This window comes from Magnolia sinica, chromosome 2 (assembly GCF_029962835.1).
Source record: "Magnolia sinica isolate HGM2019 chromosome 2, MsV1, whole genome shotgun sequence".
NCBI classification, from domain to species: Eukaryota; Viridiplantae; Streptophyta; class Magnoliopsida; order Magnoliales; family Magnoliaceae; genus Magnolia; species Magnolia sinica.
Window position 1 is genome coordinate 109,831,410 of NC_080574.1, and position 21,256 is coordinate 109,852,665.

At 39.3% G+C, this 21,256-nt stretch overlaps 2 non-coding genes across 2 annotated transcripts; both read left to right on the top strand.

Moving 5' to 3' along the window:
• The first annotated feature begins 10,257 nt into the window (after positions 1–10,257).
• On the top strand, positions 10,258–10,365 carry LOC131238157 (small nucleolar RNA R71). The gene has a single exon (XR_009167567.1). It is a non-coding gene; the product is annotated as a small nucleolar RNA R71 (small nucleolar RNA).
• A 3,626-nt stretch (positions 10,366–13,991) lies between these two features.
• On the top strand, positions 13,992–14,098 carry LOC131238430 (small nucleolar RNA R71). The gene has a single exon (XR_009167840.1). It is a non-coding gene; the product is annotated as a small nucleolar RNA R71 (small nucleolar RNA).
• Positions 14,099–21,256: the final 7,158 nt, after the last annotated feature.

Genomic DNA, 21,256 nt, shown 5'->3' on the forward strand with positions numbered 1-21,256 from the left:
CTCAAGAGCTTAACACATCACGATGAGCCTTTCACATGGGCCTAACATACATCACAATGGCTACATCACCTGGCCCTCAAATACATCACAATGGGCCTCAACTATGGGTTGCATATACATTATATAGGTCTCAACAATCAGCCTCGACAATTGAAATCGGCCTCGACAATCGAAATCGACACTCAGAATCAGCCTCGATACTCGGCCTCGACAATCGGGATCGATCGATAATCAGAATCGACAAATCGGTCATGACAATCGGAATCGGCAATCGGCTACGATAATTGAAATCGATCGATAATCAGAATCGGCAAATTGGTCACGATAATCGGATCGATCGATAATCAGAATCGACAAATCGGTCACGACAATCGGATCGATCGATAATCAGAATCGGCAAATCGGTCACGATAATCGGGATCGATCGATAATCAGAGTCGGCAAATTGGTCATGACAATCGGGATCGATCGATAATCAGAGTCAGAAAATCAGTCACGACAATCGGATCGATTAATAATTAGAATCGGCAAATCGGTCACGACAAACGGATCGATCGATAATCAAGATCGGCAAATCGGTCATGACAATCAGGATCGATTGATAATCAAAGTCGAAAAATCGGTCACGACAATCGGATCAATCAATAATCAAATCGGCAAATCGGTCACAATAATCGGGATCGATCGATAATCAGAGTCGGTAAATCGGTCACGACAATCGGATCGATCAATAATCAAATCGGCAAATCGGTCATGACAATCGGGATCGATCGATAATCAGAGTCGGTAAATTGGTCACGAGAATCGGATCGATCGATAATCAAATCGGCAAATCGATCACGACAATTGGGATCGATCGATAATCAGAGTCGGCAAATCGGTCACGACAATCAGATCGATCGATAATTAAATCGGTAAATCGGTAAGAATTGGCATAACAAGGTCTAATAGAAGGTCACAATGTGGACATTCAACCATCATTGTCCATCAATTTGGACATTTAACCAACATCGCCCCCAAGGAATGGCTCACATAGAGCCAAACATATAATGGGCCGCGACCCGTGGGCCTCAAATACAACAAGTGGGCCGCATCAATGGGCATATATACACCACGGGTGGACCCTGCTCATGGGCCTCAAATACATAACATGTGGGCCCTACACATGGGTCTCATATACATCAAATGGGCCCAATACATATCACAATGGGCCTTTCACCAATGGGCCACACTAATGGGCCTCATACATATCAAGTGAGCTTTAAATACACAATAGGTGGACCCCGCATATGAGCCTCAAGTACAAAACAGGTGAGCCCCATCACATGGGCCTCATATGACAGGTAGGCCTCATATATATTAAGTGAGCCAAATGAGGCAACCCGTGGTTTAGCAAAACAGATGGAAAGTGTGGTTGAAACATATTCATCATGGTGCGCCCCACATACCAATGGGTGGCGTGGTGAATACATACATCACGGCGGGTTCCCACACCACCCTGGACAGATGGATGGCTGGAGAACCATATACATTCAAGTGGGTCCACATCCTCAAGTGGACGGAAAATTGGATATAACAATACATTATGGTGGCCTCACGCCATTCGTTTAGATGGACGGATGGATATAGAGCATATACATCGAGGTGGGTCCCACCTGCCATGGACGGAGCAGATATTCAACACATCATCAAGGTGGGTCCCATCCCACACGTGCAGCACGTGTGGGGTGGACCCCATGTCAGCTAAAATGGATAGACAGTGTGCATAAGCACGTACACTACCGTGGAATCCATTCCACCATCCAAGTCACATGGACGTAATGGATATACAATACATTCACCAAGGTGGGTCCCACCCCCACACGTGCCACACAGGTGGGGTGGGCCCACACCTCCAAATGGAAGGACGGTTTGTATATAAAACATATACATCAAGTTGGTGCCACAACGGCTGCCAACGGATGAATGGTTGAGTATGTCTCGGTGGCCCCCTCTTTGCACGGTCGAGAAATGGATGGTGTGGATAAATGATACATACATCAAGGTGGCCCCACACAGCACGCCTCATGACTGGACGGTGGAGGAAGGTGGGTCTCACATGCACGTGGCCCACCACTTATATATAATAATATTTTATATTTATTATTATTATTATTATTATATAAGTAGAAAGGTGGGTGGACGGTGTGGTAATACACACATATTGTATGGGTCCCACCGTCTTATTCATTTGGATGGTGTGGACCCCACACACATCACATGCAGGCCCTACCGTCCATGTGGACGGTGGGTGTAGTACATACATAAAAAGGGGACCCACATGCTGATGTCTCCAGCAGCTACATAGCTGGTGTTGAAATACACCAGCCAATCTCCTATCATCAGGTGGGTACCACGTGGGTGGGCCACCATCATATATCACATATAAAAATATATATATTATTATTATTATATTTATATTATTTTATTTGTATAAATATATAAATATTTTCTTTCAAGGAAATAAGGTCCAGCAACCACTGTCCAGTGGATTGGACGGTGTGGACAGTACATCACAGTGCAACCCACCTGGACGGTTGGTTGGATATATCACATACACGTGTGGGTCCCACGTGGCAGGTGGGTTCACACGTGTAGGACCCACCAGCAAAATGGATGAACAGCCGTGGATAAAACATGTGCATCAAGGTGGTTTTTCGCCAAAGATTTGAATCTGTTCGTTGGATGGATGGTGTGTATACACACATCCATCAAGTGGGTCCACGTCTAGCACTGTCTGAAAATGGTGGACGGTCTGGATTTCAGGCATATACAGCATGTTGGGGCCCACAACATTTGCTGACATCAATTACAGTCAGCTACATGCTGTTGGGACCACAAATGGACGGTGTTGATAAAACACCATGCCCACAGTGCAGCCCACCGTCCAGAAATCTGGACGGTGGTGATAAATAAATAAATCATGGTGGGCCCACGTTAGTGTGGCCTGCCAGTCCACTCGTTTTGAATCAAGATAATATTTATGCTTTCCCTTCACCCAGATCTGTCCCAAAACAGTCCAGGTAGCAATGCTACTGGACGTCAACAAGATGGGTCCCATAATGGGACAGCATGGATACAACGCATTCATCAAAGTGGGGTCCGCATAGGTGGCCCACCCAGCTTAGAATCAAGCTGCTATTTATGGCTTCCCTTTAACTTAGGCTTGCCCAAAAAGGGGCAACAATGGTGCTGTCGACGGTCAGCAGGGTGAGCCCTGTTTGATAGATGACAAAGTTGTCCCACTTCCGGGCAGCGTGGATAAACTCGCACATCAGGTGGGCCATAAACAGGGAAGAGAGAGAGAGAGAGAGAGAGAGAGAGAGAGAAAAAAACACCCACAATGATCTTCTCCTTCTTCTTCTTCCCATGGGTTCATAAGCCTTCTAGGACCCCTTCCAATGGTGGAGATGGGCTTCTAAGGGTTAGATTAGGAGGGATCTAAAGGTAAGAGGGTTGGAAATGGAGCTTGCTTGGAACGTCCATGGCTAGCAATGGAAGTGAAGAAGAAGAGAGAGAAAGTGAGATGATAGAGAGAGTGAAAGGATGGGTTGTAAGAGCTTGTAATAATGAGTGTTGAAAAAAAAGAGAGCATTTATGGGGTAGGCTAGGTAGGGGGTAGGTTAGGTTGTAGAATAGGGTGATGTCATCCCTAGGATGACATCATCCTCATTATGATTATGGAAAAATGTGTACACCATGGCCCATAACATGCAGTCCACTGCTATGATCGTGCATGGGTCATACCTTGGGATCTAGACATCGGATTGATACACGAGACCTGGCATCGGAATCGTAGCGACAACATGGTCGCAATGGCACAGGTCTCAGGTCGAACTGACTCAGGTGTATAGGGTGTGACTCACGGTCGAGCGCAAATGAAATCTACAGGTCACGGGTCGCCGGAATTCGACCGGGAGGACCGCAGAGGCGTATGGAACGGTACGGGCTAGGATACGAGTCTCACATCATAAGTCAGCCCAAAGGTCCAGAAAATGGATGGACATGGTGCCTACAATTCATACATCAAGGTGGGCCTGTTGCACCACAAAATGGGCCTAATAGGGTAGCCCATAATCCAGGAAAAACTGATGGGTAGCCTATATATACAACGCATTCATCAGGGTGGGCTGCTGCCCTGGATGGTGTAAATGTATAACACATATATCGCGGTGGCCCATGTCCTATGGATGACTTAGATTAAACATGTACAACATGGTGGGTCACACGTCCAACCCGTCTGGACGGACGGTGTAGATATACAACACATGCTACAAGGTGAGCCCCACTCATCTAGCAATATGGACGGCATGGTTGGAATACATATCTCAAGGTGGACCCCACCCATCAAATGGACGGACAACGTGAATGTACAGATACATCATGGCTAGCCTCTCACAGCAGCACTGTCTAAATGGACGACTTGGAGAACAAATACATCATGTGGTGGGGTCCACGTCCCCAAACAGACAGACGATTTGGATATAAAATACGTACATTAAGGTGGGTCCCACCCCCACACGTGCCACACGTGTGGGGTGGCCCACATCCAAAACAGATGGACGATGTGTATAAAACACATACATCATGGTAGCCCATAGAGCTTGCTGACAACAATTGTAATAGCTATATGCTACTGGGCTGCTACCCAGCAGCCCAACAGATGGACGGTGAAGATTAGTTGGGTCCACACGCGTGGACACCACATGCCATCAAGGCGGGCCTCATGGCTGATGACCAGTGTGGATAAAACACATACATCACACGGCCTCATGGCTTAGACGGTGTGGATTTTACATGTACAGCATGGTGGGTCCCACCGTCCAGCAAGTGGACGGTGGATGGATTGGGTGAAATGCATGCATCATAGGTGGGTCCACATGGGTGGGGCCCACCAGTTGTGGATCAGCTGATATTTGTATTTTTCCCTCACCTGAGCTGACCCGAAAACAGGCAGCAAGTGGGCTCCATTTGCTGGATGTCCAGAAAATCTGGACAGTCCAGATTTTAATCACATCGGGTGGGCCACACATATATATATCATCATCATCATCAAAAGAAAATGAGAGAGAGAGAGAGTGTGGCGAGATGGAGGGACCTCGTCACTATGGGTCCCTCTTTGTTTACAACACACATTAAAATGGGTCCCATCACAGGTGGGCCCTCAAATAAAAATCAACGGTGGATATCCTAAAATCACCCACCGATTGCCTTCTTCTTTAGTTCCTTGGACTTTTTAGCTCCTAGACTTTCCCTTTGATGGTGGATGATGAAGATTAAAGGGTGGAGATGGGAGTTTTGGGGTAGGAAGTGGACCACACACTAGGCTCTCTTTGGGAAGCTTGGATGTCCACTCTCTGTTAGTTGTTTGAAAAATGGTAGAGAGAAATGAGAGAGAGGAGATGGTATTGTAAGAGAGAGGTGATAGGTGATGGGTGATGGGTGTAAGGAAGGGATGGGTTGAGAGAGAGAGAGAGAGTTGACTTTGGATGAGAGAGGTATGGGTTGTCATGCCTTATTGGTGAGAGAGGAATGGGCTAGGTATGGGTTGTACTTTGATTGATTGATGTGATGTTAGGTAGAGATTCTCTCGAAATTCACAAATGCGTGACGTTTTTATTGAAATATACTTAGGCCCACAACTCCTGGCCTAGGTATCGCATCGGCGCATGAGACGCGACATTGGAACTGCGGCGACGACGTGGTCGCTAGGGTACAAGTCTCGAGTCGGGTTGAGTCAACTCAAGTTGACAGGGTGCGACTTGAGTCACACATAAATGCTATATAGGCATCACGGGTCGTTGGAATTCGACCGGAAGGACTGCAGGATCCTAAGGAACGGTACAAACTAGGTTACGAGCCTTACATTATGTTCTAACTCTACAGGCAGGTGGTACACTTTCCCATAGATAATTCTAAAGGGAGACATTTCAATAGGGGTCTTAAAAGCTATACGGTAAGCCCGTAAAGCATCGGTCAAGCAAATTGACCAATCCTTGCAGTTAGGGTTAACCATTTTTTTCAGAATTTTCTTAATTTTCCTATTGAAAATCTTAGCTTGCCCGCTTGTCTGCAGGTTCTATGGAGTGCTAACCTTATGAGAGATGCCATATTTCTTCATTAAGTTCTCAAATGACCTATTTTAAAAGTGTAAACCTCTATCACTAATGATGGCCCAAGGCGTTCTGAACCGGGAAAGGATGTTTTCTTTTAAGAATCTAATCACCGTTTTGTGATCATTATTCCGGCACGGGATCGCTTTGACCCACTTAATGACATAGTCTACTTCCAATAAAATGTAAATATTTCCAAAGGATTGGGGGAATGGCCCCATGAAATCGATGCCACCGCAATCGAATGCTTCAATGATAAGAATTGGGTTTAGCACATCATATCTCTATGGGACAATCCTTCCGATTTCTGACAACGCTCACAATCTTTGCAAAACTTATGAGTATCTTTGAACATAGTGGGCTAGTAAAACCCACATTGCAGAATTTTGGTCGTGGTCTTTTCAGCAGAAAAGTAACCACCACAGGCCTGAGAGTGATAAAAGGAGATAACACTCTGATGTTCATTGTCTAGCACACATCTCCTTAGAATTTGGTCTGGCTAATATTTATAGAAATAAGGATCATCCCAAAAGAACTTGCGTACCTTGGTGAAGAATTTCTTCTTATCTTATGCAGTCCAATATGTCGGTGTGAAACCAATGGCAAGATAATTCGCAATGTCAGGAAACTAAGGTAATTGGGAAAGTTTAAATAATTGTTCGTTAGGGAACATATCATTTATCAGTGTCAGTTCAAGAGAATCAGGAAGATCAAGCCTAAAGAGATGATCAGCCACTACGTTCCCTACTCCCTTTTTATCTCATATTTCTATGTCAAACTTTTGGAGTAGAAGGATCCAACTTATCAAGTGGGGATTGGCATCATTCCTAAAAAGAAGGTACTTTAGCGTCACATGATCAGTGTAAATGATGATTTTGGATCTGATCAAGTAGGACCTAAATTTATCCAAAGTGAACACTATGGCTAAGAGTTCCTTCTCCATAGTAGAGTAGTTCACTTAGGCCGAATTTAGAGTTCTACTTGCATAATGAATCACATAGGGCTTCTTCTCTTATCTCTGGCCTAACACCGCCCCAATAGCATAGTCAGACACATCGCACATAATCTGAAAAGGTATGCTCCAATCGGGTGACTGCATGATAGGAGCAGTAGTCAACATGCCCTTGAACTGCATGATTGGATCAGTAGTCAACATGCCCTTGAACTTAAAGCTCTCTGGCATTCTTCACTCCACTCGAATGGTGTATCCTTTTAAAGTAGATTACATAAAGGACGAGAGAGATGACTAAAGTCCTTTACGAATCGTCTGTAAAATTCGGCGTGTCCTAAGAAGGATCGCACGTCACATATGCTCTTGGGTGGATGTAGGTTAGAGATAAAATCAATTTTTGCCTTGTCTACCTGAATTCCTTTAGATGAAATTATATGTCCAAGAACAATTTTTTTGGGAACTATGAAATGACACTTCTCCTAATTCAGAACCAAATTCTTCTCCTCGCATCGCTTTAGTACATTTTTAAGATTTTCCATATACTCGCTGAAGGATGGACTAAAGACAGAGAAGTCATTTATGAATACCTCTAAATATTGCCCTACCAGGTCAGAAAAAATACTCAATATGCATTGTTGAAAAGTGGCGAGGGCATTACACAGTCCGAATAGCATCCTTCGGTAAACAAAGGTGCCAAATTGACATGTGAACATTGTCTTTTCTTGATATTTAAGGGGTATATCTATCTAGTTGTAGCCCGAATATCCGTCAAGGAAGCAATAATAAGAGTGACAAGCTAGCCTTTTCAAAATTTGATCAATGAAGGACAAACGAAAGTGGTCCTTCCTTGTGACGGTATTCAACTTCCTGTAATCAATGCACAGTCTCCAACCAGTAGTAACTTTAGTTGGCACGAGTTTATTGTTGGCATTGGCTACGATGGTGATTCCGGACTTCTTAGGAACCACCTGAGTTGGACTCACTCATTGACTGTTAGATATAGGGTATATGATACCCACATGTAACAACTTAAGTACCTCAGCCTTAACCACTTCTTTCATATTTGGATTGAGTCAACGTTGTGGTTGCCGGGAGATTTTCGCATTATCCTTAAGAAGAATGCGGTGAGTACAAATCAAAGGATTAATTCCCTTGAGGTCCGCAATCGACCATCCAATAGCTCTTTTATGCTCAATGAGGGTAGAATTAAGTATAATCTCTTGTTCCTTCTCAAAGTGGGAAGAGATCACCTCCGGGTATGTCTCATCTTGACCTAAGTAGACATATTTAAGATTAACGGGCAAAGGTTTTAGGTCAAGCTTCGGTGCTTTGAGGCTAGACGGTAGAGGCACTACATCGGTTTAGGGTAATTTCTCAAATTGTGGTCTCCACCGGTTAACTTCAAGTACTGGCATAACATCAAGCAAGACATTCATCTCCCTAATCATGTCATCATCTAAATCAGGGGAGTGGGTCAGGCATGTCTCTAGAGTGTCAAAGTATAGAGTCAGGAGTGCTCTATCTTTTATGAAAGGATCGATCATGTTAATGTCGTGGGTATCATCATCATCCTCTGGTTGTTTGTTCATGTTGAAAAAGATGTTAAGCTCTAGTGTCATATTTCTAAAAGATAAATTCATAATTCCATTCCTACAATTAATGATAGCATTTGATGTAGCAAGGAATGAGCGACTAAGAATGACGAAAATTTGAGTGTTTACATCTATGATGGGTTGAGTATCTAGGACAATAAAATCTACTGGATAGTAGAATTTATCAACGTAAACCAACACATCCTCAATCATCCCTCTCGGTACACGAACTGAGTGATCGGCAAGTTGTAATGTGGTCCGTATGGGTTTTAATTCACCTACACCCAATTGTTCATAAACCGAGTAAGGGATCAGATTTACACTTGCCCATTAGTGAAGAAGTACGTGCACAATCTGGTAGTTCCCAATTTACAAGTAATAGTTGGGCTACCAGGATCTTTGTATTTTTGTGGCACATCTTACTTGAGGATGACACTCACTTTTTCTGTCAAAAATATTTTCTTTTATATGTTTTGCCGTCTTTTGGTCGTAAATAAATCTTTCAGAAATTTGGCATATAAAGGGATTTATTTAACGATAACTAGTAAAGGGATATTGACCTTCACTTACTTAAGCACCTTTAGAATATCTTGAGAGTTAGAGAGAGATTTTGGTGCAATCAACCATTGAGGAAATGATGCAATTGGCTTAGTTCGAGGTTTCGGTTCTAGCCCGTGTGGAGCATTACTAGGTCTATCATTCTCATCTATTTTCGGGTCCTTAGGCTTTTCAGCCCTCATCGTAATAGATTTGTTATTTGTCTTCCCACTCCTAAGAGTGGTGATAGACTTAGTTTACTCCATCTGTTTTGAAGAGCTTGGGACACTTATTTCATACTGCTATTTTGGGTTTGGCAGAGGCCGAGCCGAAATGATCCCTTTCTCCCCAATCAAATTTTTTATTTCAAGCCCTTGTATGGCCTTTCTAAGGTTTTGAAAGGCTTGCAGCATACCCTAATTAAAAAGCTCTTGGTTTTATATATGTTTTAAGACCAGATCCTCTTAAGGTTTTTGATTCAGAAATTGGTTATAGATCCCTTGAGGAGTTGCCGTTTGTCCATTCCTCTAACTGAAGTTTAGATAGTTCCTCCATCTTGAGTTATATGTATTTTAGGTGGGTCCATTGAAAGGTTTTTGGTAGTTATTTATGACATTTGATTACTCATTCAATATCTCTTGAAAAACAAAAATTGTTGGGCAATTCTCAATTGTATGCATGTTATAAGCACAAACCGTAAACAACTTTCATTGTCTTTTCTAGTTCTACCTTCTTAAGTTCCATAGCCTCGACTTTTCTTATGAGTTTGACCACTCTTGCATTTATATCATCTTTCTCTTTTAGAACATAAATTCCTCCATTTTTCTTTGATTGAGCAGGCTTAGAAGTGATAATTCTTAAAGAGGTATCCCATGATTGCGCGTTTTTAACAAGTTTATCAAAATAATCCCACGCTTTATCGACTTCCTTATTCATGAATTCCCCATTACACATCATCTCCACAAATTGATGCATGAGTGAGGTCAATCCCTCATAGAAAAAGCTTGTTATACACCATGTTTCATAACCATGTTGTGGACATGAATTTATGAGATCCTTAAATCGCTCCCAGCATTGGAAGAAGGTTTCATCCTCTTTTTGCGTAAAATTCATGATTGCTTTCCTTAAGGTATTTGTTTTATGATAGGGGAAGAACTTTTTCAGGAACTCCCATGTCATCTTAGCCCATGTGCCAATGGACCTTAGTTTTAAGGAATGTAACCACAACTTAGCCTTTTCTTTCAAAGAGAAAGGAAACAATTTTAATCTAACTATGTCCTTAGACATGTTTGAGAAGTGTAATGTAAATATGATTTCATCGAACTCTTTCACATGCAAGTATGGACTTTTAGATTTTAGTCCATGAAACTTAGGGAGGAGTTGAATTACCCCTAGTTTAATATCGACAGTTCCTACATTCAATGGAAATATCATGTAGGAAGGTGTACTCACCCCCGCCAATTGTAAATAATCTCGTAGATTATGAAGCGGGGGTACATTCTGCAACTCATTTTCATCTTGAACTTCCTTAACTGGAGGTTGAGGTTGATTTGCGGCCATCACTTCTACTTACTCAGAGAGTCTCAAGTGGTGTCTAATCCTGTGATGGATAAGCAACCCTTCGACTAATCCTCCTTCACTTAAGAGACATCAAGTGTTGTCATGAACCCACTTGGGCAGGAAACACTTGTAGCCCTCAAGTAACTAAACAAACTAAACCTAAGAAAAATAAAATAAAACATACAACAAATAAGAAATCTAGAAAAGAAAGAGAGAATTGGAAAGAGGTTACCGGATTGGAGTAGATATGTTAGGATCCTACAAAAAAGAAAATAATGCTAGTTTCTAAAAATAATTTCAGAAAAAAATCCTAACCTAAAAAAAAAAGCAGAAATAAACCCTAATCTTAACTTTGCAAAACTAATTAATCTCAAAAAAATGCAGCCGTAGTCCCCAGAAACGGCGCCAAAAACTTATTCACAACCCCAAGTGTAGGGTTGCGATGTAGTAACAACTCGGTAAGACTGAGGTCGAATCCATAAGGACTAAACTTATACGTATTCTGAAAATAACTAGAACTATAACTGAAAAAAGATCTAAATTGTAATCTGAATAATTGAGAGTAATGGTGAATAATGTTGATTAAAACTTATAAATTTAAAGGTAGGAACTAGGGTGCCAAGGATCCACTTATAGCTATCAAGATGCTACCTTACTTGATTCAAGGAACACAATTGGAATTAGAGTCATATCCTATCCAATTGGAAGATAAAATAATTTAAATCAATCTGAACATTTCATTGACTTAATTCCCAATAGAGGAGAATTGTGATGATTGGAAGGGATTCCATCACCCTACGGTGCCCAGGAAACGATGGTGAACAAAAGGATTTACTAATCTCACAATCTTAAAACAGGAAAAGAAGATATCCAAAGTTATCACAACATCTATTGTAATTTGAGTCACAATAAATCATAGAAAACTAAAAATATTCCTTTAATATCAAACTAGAAATCAATGAGGTCCAATAAGAATAAGAATTAAAGTAAGATAATCATCCAAACATGCTACAAGCTTCACCTCTTAGCCCATCTAAGATGTTTAGCCAACCATAGATATGATTGAAACTAAATCTCTTAAACAAAGCATGAAAAATAAACTAAGAAAGAAGAAAAACTCTTTGGCGGCTGTTGCATGCTTGTGTATGCTCCTTGAGACCTTTCCAAACCCTAAATGATGCTTTGAAGCATCCTAAGGAGTCCTATTTATAGTTGTGGAACTCCAACTTTCGCACCGAGTTGGAAAAATTTAGAAACCGCCTCAAATTTACCCACTCTGCGCAATTTTTCAAAATAGACTCGGAGTTTAAACTACCTCAAATTTACGCACTCTGCGCAGTTTCTCAAAATAGACTAAGAGTTTCAAAATATGCTTTTTTAGGACAATTTCAGGAATATGTTTGTTTTCAGGACAATTTCAGGATTCCTTTTCTTCACTTCAAATCTTTGATTCTCTTCATTCCTCACTTGGTTTTCTTGGATCTTTAGTATGTGAATTCTTCATTAATGACTTTCAAATCTTCATTTAGTAATTTTTTTAGTATAAATCTTCATTTTGACATCAATTTCACCTTAAGCTCTCGAAATCATCTTGCACATGAAAGCATGCATAATTAAATCGATTAAATACTATCATGTTTACAAAACCAAGGTATAAATAGGGAAAAATATGCAATATTTCATACTCAACAGAGTGCTAGCATCAATGATGTCCTATGTATCCAAAATAATAAAATCAACTAGGTAGTAAAATATATCGACTTGGACTAGCACATCCTCTATTACCCCTCTCGGTATACGAATTGAACGATCAACAAGTTAAAGTGTGGTTCTGGTGGATTTTAATTCACCTAAGCCAAGTTGTTTTTAGACAAGTATGGGATCATATTCACACTTGCCCCTAAATCAAAAAGTGCATGTTCAATCCGGTGATCCCCAACCATGCATGAGATGGTTGGTCTACCGGGACTTGTGTATTCTGGGGTACATCTTGTTTGAGGATGACACTCACTTTCTTTGTCATTTTTTTTGGGAGGTTTTGTCATCTCTTGGCCATACATAAATATTTCAGGAACTTGGTATAAGAAGGGATTTGTTTTATAGCACCCAACAAAGGGATGTTGATTTTCATTTGTTTTAGAACCTCTAAGATATCTTGAGTGTTTGACATAGGTTTTGGTGAGATCAACCTTTGTGGAAATGGAGCGACCGGCTTGTATTATTTTTTTGGTTCTTTCTCATGTGTAGTGTTGATAAGCTCATCATTCCTCTAAGATTCTTCCAAGTCCTTAGGCTTCTCAACCCTTATTGGGATGTTCTTGTCAATTATTTTCCCACTTCTAAGAGTGGTGATAGACTTTGCTTGCTCTACATGGTGGTTCGAAGAGCTTGGATCACTTATTTCACATTGTGCTTTTGGGTTAGGTATAAGTTAACTTGGAAGAGTCCCTTTCTCCCTAACAGTAAGTTATGACTCAATTATTTAAATGGATAATATAAACACTCCTAAGAATGTTTTAATATTCTGGAGTGCTTGCAACATATTTTGATTAAATTTTTCTTGATTCTGAATAAAATTTTAAATCGTATTCTCTTGAGGTCTTTTCTAATTTAATGGATTAAGGATTGGAGAAATAGCCTCATGAAGATTTCTATCTGTATTAGCTGTTTTCTTATTCCTCCAACTGAAGTTTGGGTGGTTCTGCCAACTAGAATTATACATGTTTAAGATGGGAGTGCTAAATGACCTTTGATAATCGTTCATGGCATTGGATTGCTCATGTAACAACTCCTGAAACGTAAGAAATGTTGTACACTCCTATGTCAAGTTTATGTTGCTAGCACAAATACCACAAACAACTTTAATAGTCTCATTGGATTTGACTGTTTCTGCTTTTTTTAATTCCATGGCTTTGACCTATCTTGTGAGATTAGTCACCTTGGCGTTAATGTCCTCCTCCTCCCTTAAGACCTAAATTCCTCCATTCTCTTTGGATTGAGCTGTTTTAGGGTTAGTGGGCTTAAATGAAGTATCCCATGACTACATGTTTTCTACATGTTTTTAGCAAATATATCAAAATAATCCCACGTGTCATCAGGATCTTTGTTCATAAACTCCCCATTGCACATCATCTCTAAGAATTGGTGCATGGGCGAAGTCAGTCCAGCATAGAAAAAACTTATGACCTGCAAATTTCGTATCTATAATGTGGGCAAGAATTTAAAAGATCCTTGAATATTTTCCAGCATTGGAAGAAGGTTTCTTCTTCTTTCTGCGAAAAATTCATGATCGCCCTCTTTAGAGTGTTGGTTTTATGAACCGCGAAGAACTTTTTAAGGAACTTCCACGTTATCTTAACCCATTTCTCGATTGATTTTGGTCTCAAGGAGTGAAGCCATGACTTGACTTTCTCCTTCAAAGAGAAAGGGAACAACTTTAACCTTAAGGTGTCATCAAACACGTTGTGGAAGTGTAGAGTCACTATAATCTCATTGAAATCTTTGAGATGTAGATATGGACTCCAAGAATCTGGTCTATGAAACTTCCCAATTAGTTGGATCACTCCCAGCCTGAAATCCACGTTTCCTGTATTATGTGGAAAGACCATGTAATAAGGTATACTCGTCCTCGCTAGTTGAAAATAATCACGTAACATTCTCAGTGGAGGACCATTGTGCACATCGTTATAATCTTATTGTTCCTCAACAGGATGATGATGTTGATTTTCAACTATATTTTTTTCAACCTGGAAGGTCTTAGGAATTGTCTAATTCGATAATGGATAGGCAAACCTTCAACTAATTATCCTTCACTTAAGAAACGTAGAGTGATTTCATGAACCCACTTGGGCATGAAATACTCTCAGACCTAATTCTAAACTAAACCTACTTCTAATAAAAAAAAAAAAAAAAAGAATCTGAAATACTCAAGTAAGAGGGCTGGAAGGATATTACCTGATTGAAGATTTTAGGTTAGATTTTACAAAATAGAAGAAGCAACGTTAGTATATAAAAAGATTTAGAAAACCCTAATCTACAAATGCGGGAAAAAAAACTAAACCTAATTATACATTAATTCTAATATTAATATATTTTAGAAAAATGCAGCCAAAGTCCCCATTAACGGTGCAAAAAAAAAAATGATCGAACCCAAGGGTTGACAACCCCAAGTGTAGGGCTGCGATGTAGTAATAACTCGGTGAGACCGAAGTCGTACCCACAGGGACTTGCAATTGTGCAATTTCTAGAATACTTTAGAACTATAACTGAACTAACTAATGAAATTTTCTTTAAGGAGTAATTGTGAAGAACTTATCCAAGATAAAACACTAGAGTGATGAGGATCCATTTGTAACTATATCTTAATGTTAATTCACTTAATTCAATTATATAAATCAACTGGAATTGAAGTCCTATCATATTCAGCTGGATAATAGAGTGGTTAAATCATCATTTATAAACTTAAAACATATTTGAACTTCTATAGAATTGGTTCCCACATCATGCACCAAAGTATTGATCGCAGGGAATTCAAAGCATCTATTGTTCCCGTAGCCTATGATACATCAATGAATTTTACATATCAATTTCTTAAAAAATAGATAAGAAATTATTGTTAGCTTTCCTAAGCATCTAATGTGCCCGGAGTTAATAGTGGATCAAACTAAACTAAAGATACATCTTTATTCAAACCAAATATCAATGAATTATTCAACATTTAAATCAAATACTTGAATTAAAGTAAACTAAGCATTAAGAATAGCTACAAACTTCTACTCTTATCCCTATATAAGAGATTAGCCTATCAAAGACATAAATGAACTAAAACTCCCACTACCAAAAAAAGGAAGAGCAATGGCTACGGATTAAAACTGTAGCTATTGGCTTATAACTATGGTTTATATCCGTAGCGGATCTATAGCCATTGGTATCATAGCCATTGTAATTGAAGCAATGGCTATGGATAAAAGCCGTAGCTATTTGTATACAGCTATGGACTATAGCCCTAGTGGAACGCAATTAGATTCGTAGCCATTTATATAAGGGAAGCAACAAGTGTAGACTAAATCCATAACCATTTTCTTTTAAAAAACAAAAAGAGATCTACCAATTTCAATCCTACAGTCATGCATCTAATTCATGTCCGTATTTCATATCGGAACCTTTTACCATGAAATCATTACTTGCATCTAATTTAAAATCAGAATTTGTATTTCCAGCCTTCTTTAATGTGAAATCATCACTCATAAAACTTCTTCTCACAAGTAGTGTTACCTTAATAGAGGGAAAGAGAGATGAAAAAGTAATTCTGTATGAAAGCATGAAAGACTAGAAAACTAAAACAATAGTGGCCAATATATCCATCACCATACAACAGTCAGCTCTATAAAACTAAAATGAAATTTTAACAACCATGTTCTTATTTTGTATCCAACTGGCAGAAGTGCTGCCAAGTACAATAGCAAGGCATGGCATTTGCTTCCTTTTAATAACTCAAAGAGAAATATTCTACTGAAAGGAAAACCACCTTACAAGTGATGGTGAACTCTCATCAGCTGAAGCATCAACCTACATTGAATTGGATTTGCTAAGCTTCTCCACCTAAGATTGCTAAGCATATGGTAGGAACATAAAAATAAGAAGTACATAGAAATATGAGATTGCTCACATAAAATTTATTGAAGGTGACAAATCAAAGTTTTCGGGAAATTTTCCTGTTAAGTTGTCAAAGCTTAGGTCTCTGCAAGAGAAATCAACACAAGAACAAACATTAGATCCAATCATCCCCATAAAAATTGAAATATTTTGAAATTGGAATTTTTTTTCACCTCAGAATACATGGTCAACATTGATGAGAGATGAAATTCATGAACCCCATGCATTGTAAAAGGCCCGGTGGAAGTTAACTTACAGGGTTTTTAGATTCTTCATGTTGTTGACAATAAATTTTGGGATTTCACCAAAAATCAAGCAATTCCTTAGTATCCTGATGCATCAGCCAGCAACGTACTTCATAAAACGAATGAAACAATAGACCACTGACATTGTTATATATACCAAGGATGGTAGTATATTCAATTCAACTCGCAGTATCTTTAGGTCTCTTATATTCTCCAATGGAGGGAAGCCCACACTCAATCCCTTCAAGTCAGATATCCTCTTATAAATTGAAATGTTTTGGACCCAATTACTTGTGATTCGTATCATTAGTCTGCCATAGTCCGTTTGGGATCTTATGAAATGCCCCTGAACTAGTTTATACAATTCAAAATGAATGTAGAAAGTCCTCTCACAGTTCTGTTAAATGTTTCAAGAGAGCAATGTTAGGAGGAACTGGTCCCTCCATAGACATGCATTGCATATCTCTGCAATGGGTTAAAATCACAGTTCATGTAAATGATTTTGTATAGAAGATCTTTTTCTGTTACATGGAAAGTAAATAAAGTCCTTACATTCTTTGGATATGCGTCCAGTTCCCTATGAAATTAGGAATCTTCCCAAAGATAGGATTCCCATCTATTGTACTGAAAATAAGAATAAGAAGTTAGGCCTTTAACACTTGTAAAATAAAAGACCATCAAAATAAGTGGAATCTACATACAAAATAGTCAAGTTTGTCAGCTTGCGAAATGTCGTGGGCAATGGTCCTATGAAGTTATTTACAGAAGCAAGGCTGCTTAGATAAACATGAATCCATTTCAGATTTCAACATGAAGTAAATGGTACGTGATGTTTTAGGCTGGCAATCGGTGTCTACATATACAACAAACATTGTAAGTCTCAACCAAATAGTGATGATTAGTAGGATCAAACCATCTAGTAGGAGGTGTGGGAACTATTTAAGTACGAATGTAACTGGAGTGGCTGGTGGGCCCCACGATCACATGGTGGTTAATAGTGCACTTGCCAAATCCTTAATAAACAGCACGTTTAATAAAATTCTCATATTTTTTCATCAAAAGAAGAACAACCCAACATCTGATTCTTTGACTGAAACTACAAATGAGAAATATGAAATATACCCATCAAAAGAAGAACAACCCAACATTAGTTCCAAGTGTCATCAATATACAATGAGGAGAGAAGCATCTTTTTTTTTTTTTTCCAACTAAAATGCAAAAGATTAAAGAGCATATACTGACCATGTTTATGGTCATGTTCTTCATGATCATGGTGATGATGACGATGGTCATGCTTGTGATCATGATCACCATGATCATCCTTCAAACCTTCGGCATTGACAACACTCTCTATCCTGGCAATGTTTAAATGAACAGTTAGCATAATCTAGGGAAAATGTTAAGATATGAAAGAAATAGAACAATTAGCATAAGATGTGTAATGAAACCAAAAAGCATGTAGACTTTAGAAAAAATGAAAACTAAGTAATGGAAATGAGAGAAGTGAGAGAGAGAGAGAGAGAGAGAGAGAGAGAGAGAGAGAGAGAGAGAGAGAGAGAGAGAGAGAGAGAGAGAGAGAGAGAGATGAGGAGCTGAACCATGATCCATCTAGCACCCTAGTTATATTGTCACAAATCCCCTGTGCATCATCCTGAACAAATCTCAAAATCCCCTAAACCCATTCCTATTTCACAATCCAGTTCGAAACCCTAGTCCCAAAACCCTAATGCCTCTTCTAGTCCAACCGCCATCATTCCTAGCTAACACTGCTGAACCCTAATCGCCACCATCATCAGCCGAACCGTTCGTGCACGCATTAGAGCCAAACCCAAACCCTTGTCGCTACCTCATCTACGCTCGAATTGTCAGCTCCCAGCCTCAAAACCTATTCCCTTCTAAAGTCCCTATCTGAAACCACAACAGCAACCCATTTTCTTTCCAAAATCGCCACTACCATTGCGTCCCCAAAGCCATTTCAAACCCCAACATTCAGACCTCTTGTCTTGTCCAATGAACATCATCAGCACAGATAATGCTAAAACCCAACTCAAGTCGCAATGCCATCGCCCAATCACTATTAAGATCCAACGTCCATGCACAGCCTCCAATCGTGCACACACATGAAGAGAGAGAGAGAGAGAGAGAGAGAGAGAGAGAGAGAGAGAGAGAGAGAGAGAGAAGGGCTGAAAGTCGGGCGAGTTGGGGCGGGTTGGTGCTCAACCCTAGCCTAACCCAAGGTTCTTGTACCTCAACCCTAACCCAACCCAACCTCGGGTTGGGAATTCTCAACCCAAGCCCAACCCAAGCGGGCTTGGTCGGGTCGGTCGGTTGGATACATGATAATATTTTCATTATTACATTAGTCTATTGTATTTCAATACACGTCTTATTTTTTGTATCTATAGTTTTATTAATTATATATGTAGTTATTTATAGTAAAGAACTTCATTTTTTTTTCTTCTAAACAAACAAGCTAAAATATAGGACAACTATTTCTTTAAAAGTCATGTTGTGTAGCACACAATCAATTTGGGAGAGAAAAATCCGGCATATCTTATTAGCTTGAGTCATCGAAAATAATGTGGACCAATGAGACCCAACGACACTGGAATTTCCTATGCCTTCAACACAAACAATCCTGAAAAGGCCAAGCTATATGTCCTGGGGGGGGGGGGGGGGAAGGGAATAGGACTATGCCAAATTAAAATGAGAACAGCGAAAATTAAAAAATTAAAGAAAGATAGCACTATAATCAATTCACAATACTGAAATTTAAAACAACCTCAAATATATGACTATTGAGAGATTGATACAAATGTTGTTCTAAGGACAACCTTATACCAAAAATCAAGGTTTATGGTAGGACAACCTGATTCCTAGAAAGGTCTTTGTATCAAAAACTCAAACTTGATACAAAGGAATAAATAAATAAATAGGAAGGAAATGAAATCTAAGTTATTACAACATTTTCCACAATGCTTGAAATGTAAAAGATTACAACATTCACATCCACAAATACATTCCACAATATTAATGATAAAAGATATAGAAATTAAACCACATATCCAAACATAAAGAATTATAGTGGTTCGCCTGTGTGTACACCAACTGTTCAACAACAGCCACACAGCTACTCCACTCCTAATATCCTCACACAATGGATATTAGCGTTCACTATGAAAATAGATTTTTCTCAGGTTTACCTAAAACCCTCACAATTGTGTCTTTCAAGTGGGCTTACACAATTCAAAAACTACACTCTCTGAGTTTTCTGGCTCTCCTCAGACAACAAAAAAGAATGAGACTTTTTTGGCTTAATCTCAAAAGAAACCAACACAATAGAAATTACAATGATGTAAAATACCTTGATTTCTTTTTTTGTTGTAGCCCGGAAGAACCAAGATGGAGTAGAAGTTCGAATAGAAGTTCAATGTCCAATACTCACTTATGAAATGGTTCTAGGTTCTAATTGATTTTAAATTAAATCAAGTTGGGCTAGCTCAATTTGATTTTGATTCTAAGAAATGGAATATCACAATTCCTCTTTCAAATCAGATTGGAATACAGAAACAAAATTAAATATAAAAAGCTAATAAAAAGATAATATTAAATATGCATAGTGTAGCTTAAGAAGATTACAAACTTATCTCTCAGAGTGATGCCTTGATTTTACTTAAATTGGATATCAAACTCTGAAAATTGTGCTCTATTTATAGTTGTAGAAATCACGTCTACGACTGGTCGAAGGATGAACTGATTTTTGAAATTTTGAGCGCGATCATATAAAACCGTTCCACGACTGGTCGTAGGTCCTTCACGACCGGTCGTAAGGCCTCCACGACTGGTCGTGAGGAGCCAGGAATAGTTGCTGGAGTTTGAGTCATAGCTGCTGGTCGTGAATGAGTCATGCACTGTTCACATGACCGGTCGAGCAGACTCTAGGACTGGTCGTGGCTTAACAAAAAATTATGAAAATTTGCAACAACTTAGGACTGGTCGAGCCAGTGCTATGACTAGTCGAACAGAGTCCAGGACTAGTGTAAGAACAGACTTAAACACTTATAAAATAAACAATTGACATATGTATCCGAAATGACCTACCTTAAGGTCAATCTATGGTCTTTCATAACTTAAACATGAAGTATGAACATTGAACCTTCTTTTCTTCAGATGATGGATGATCTTTGACGTTCATGAAGCTTGAGATCTCGACACTTAATGAAGCTTGAACTTGAGATTTTTGGAAGCTTGAATTCGTAGTTCTTGAGTTGTACTTCACGTTGAGTCTTGAACAAGATCTCATCTTTCGATGCAGCTTTAAAACTTTGAAGCTTTCAAAAGAGAACAATGTACTTGATCTTGCAGTTCTTGAAGTAGATCTTTGTTCTTGACTAGAAGCATCGTCCTTGTACAAGTGATGCATTGCCTTGAACATATATATCAATGTGCTACACAAGACACAGATTGAGGTTTTGGTACTCCAAAATTTGACAATCAAAGGAGCATGAAACCATAACACTTACAGATCCACACTCAATTATAATTTATTAGTAACTTATATAT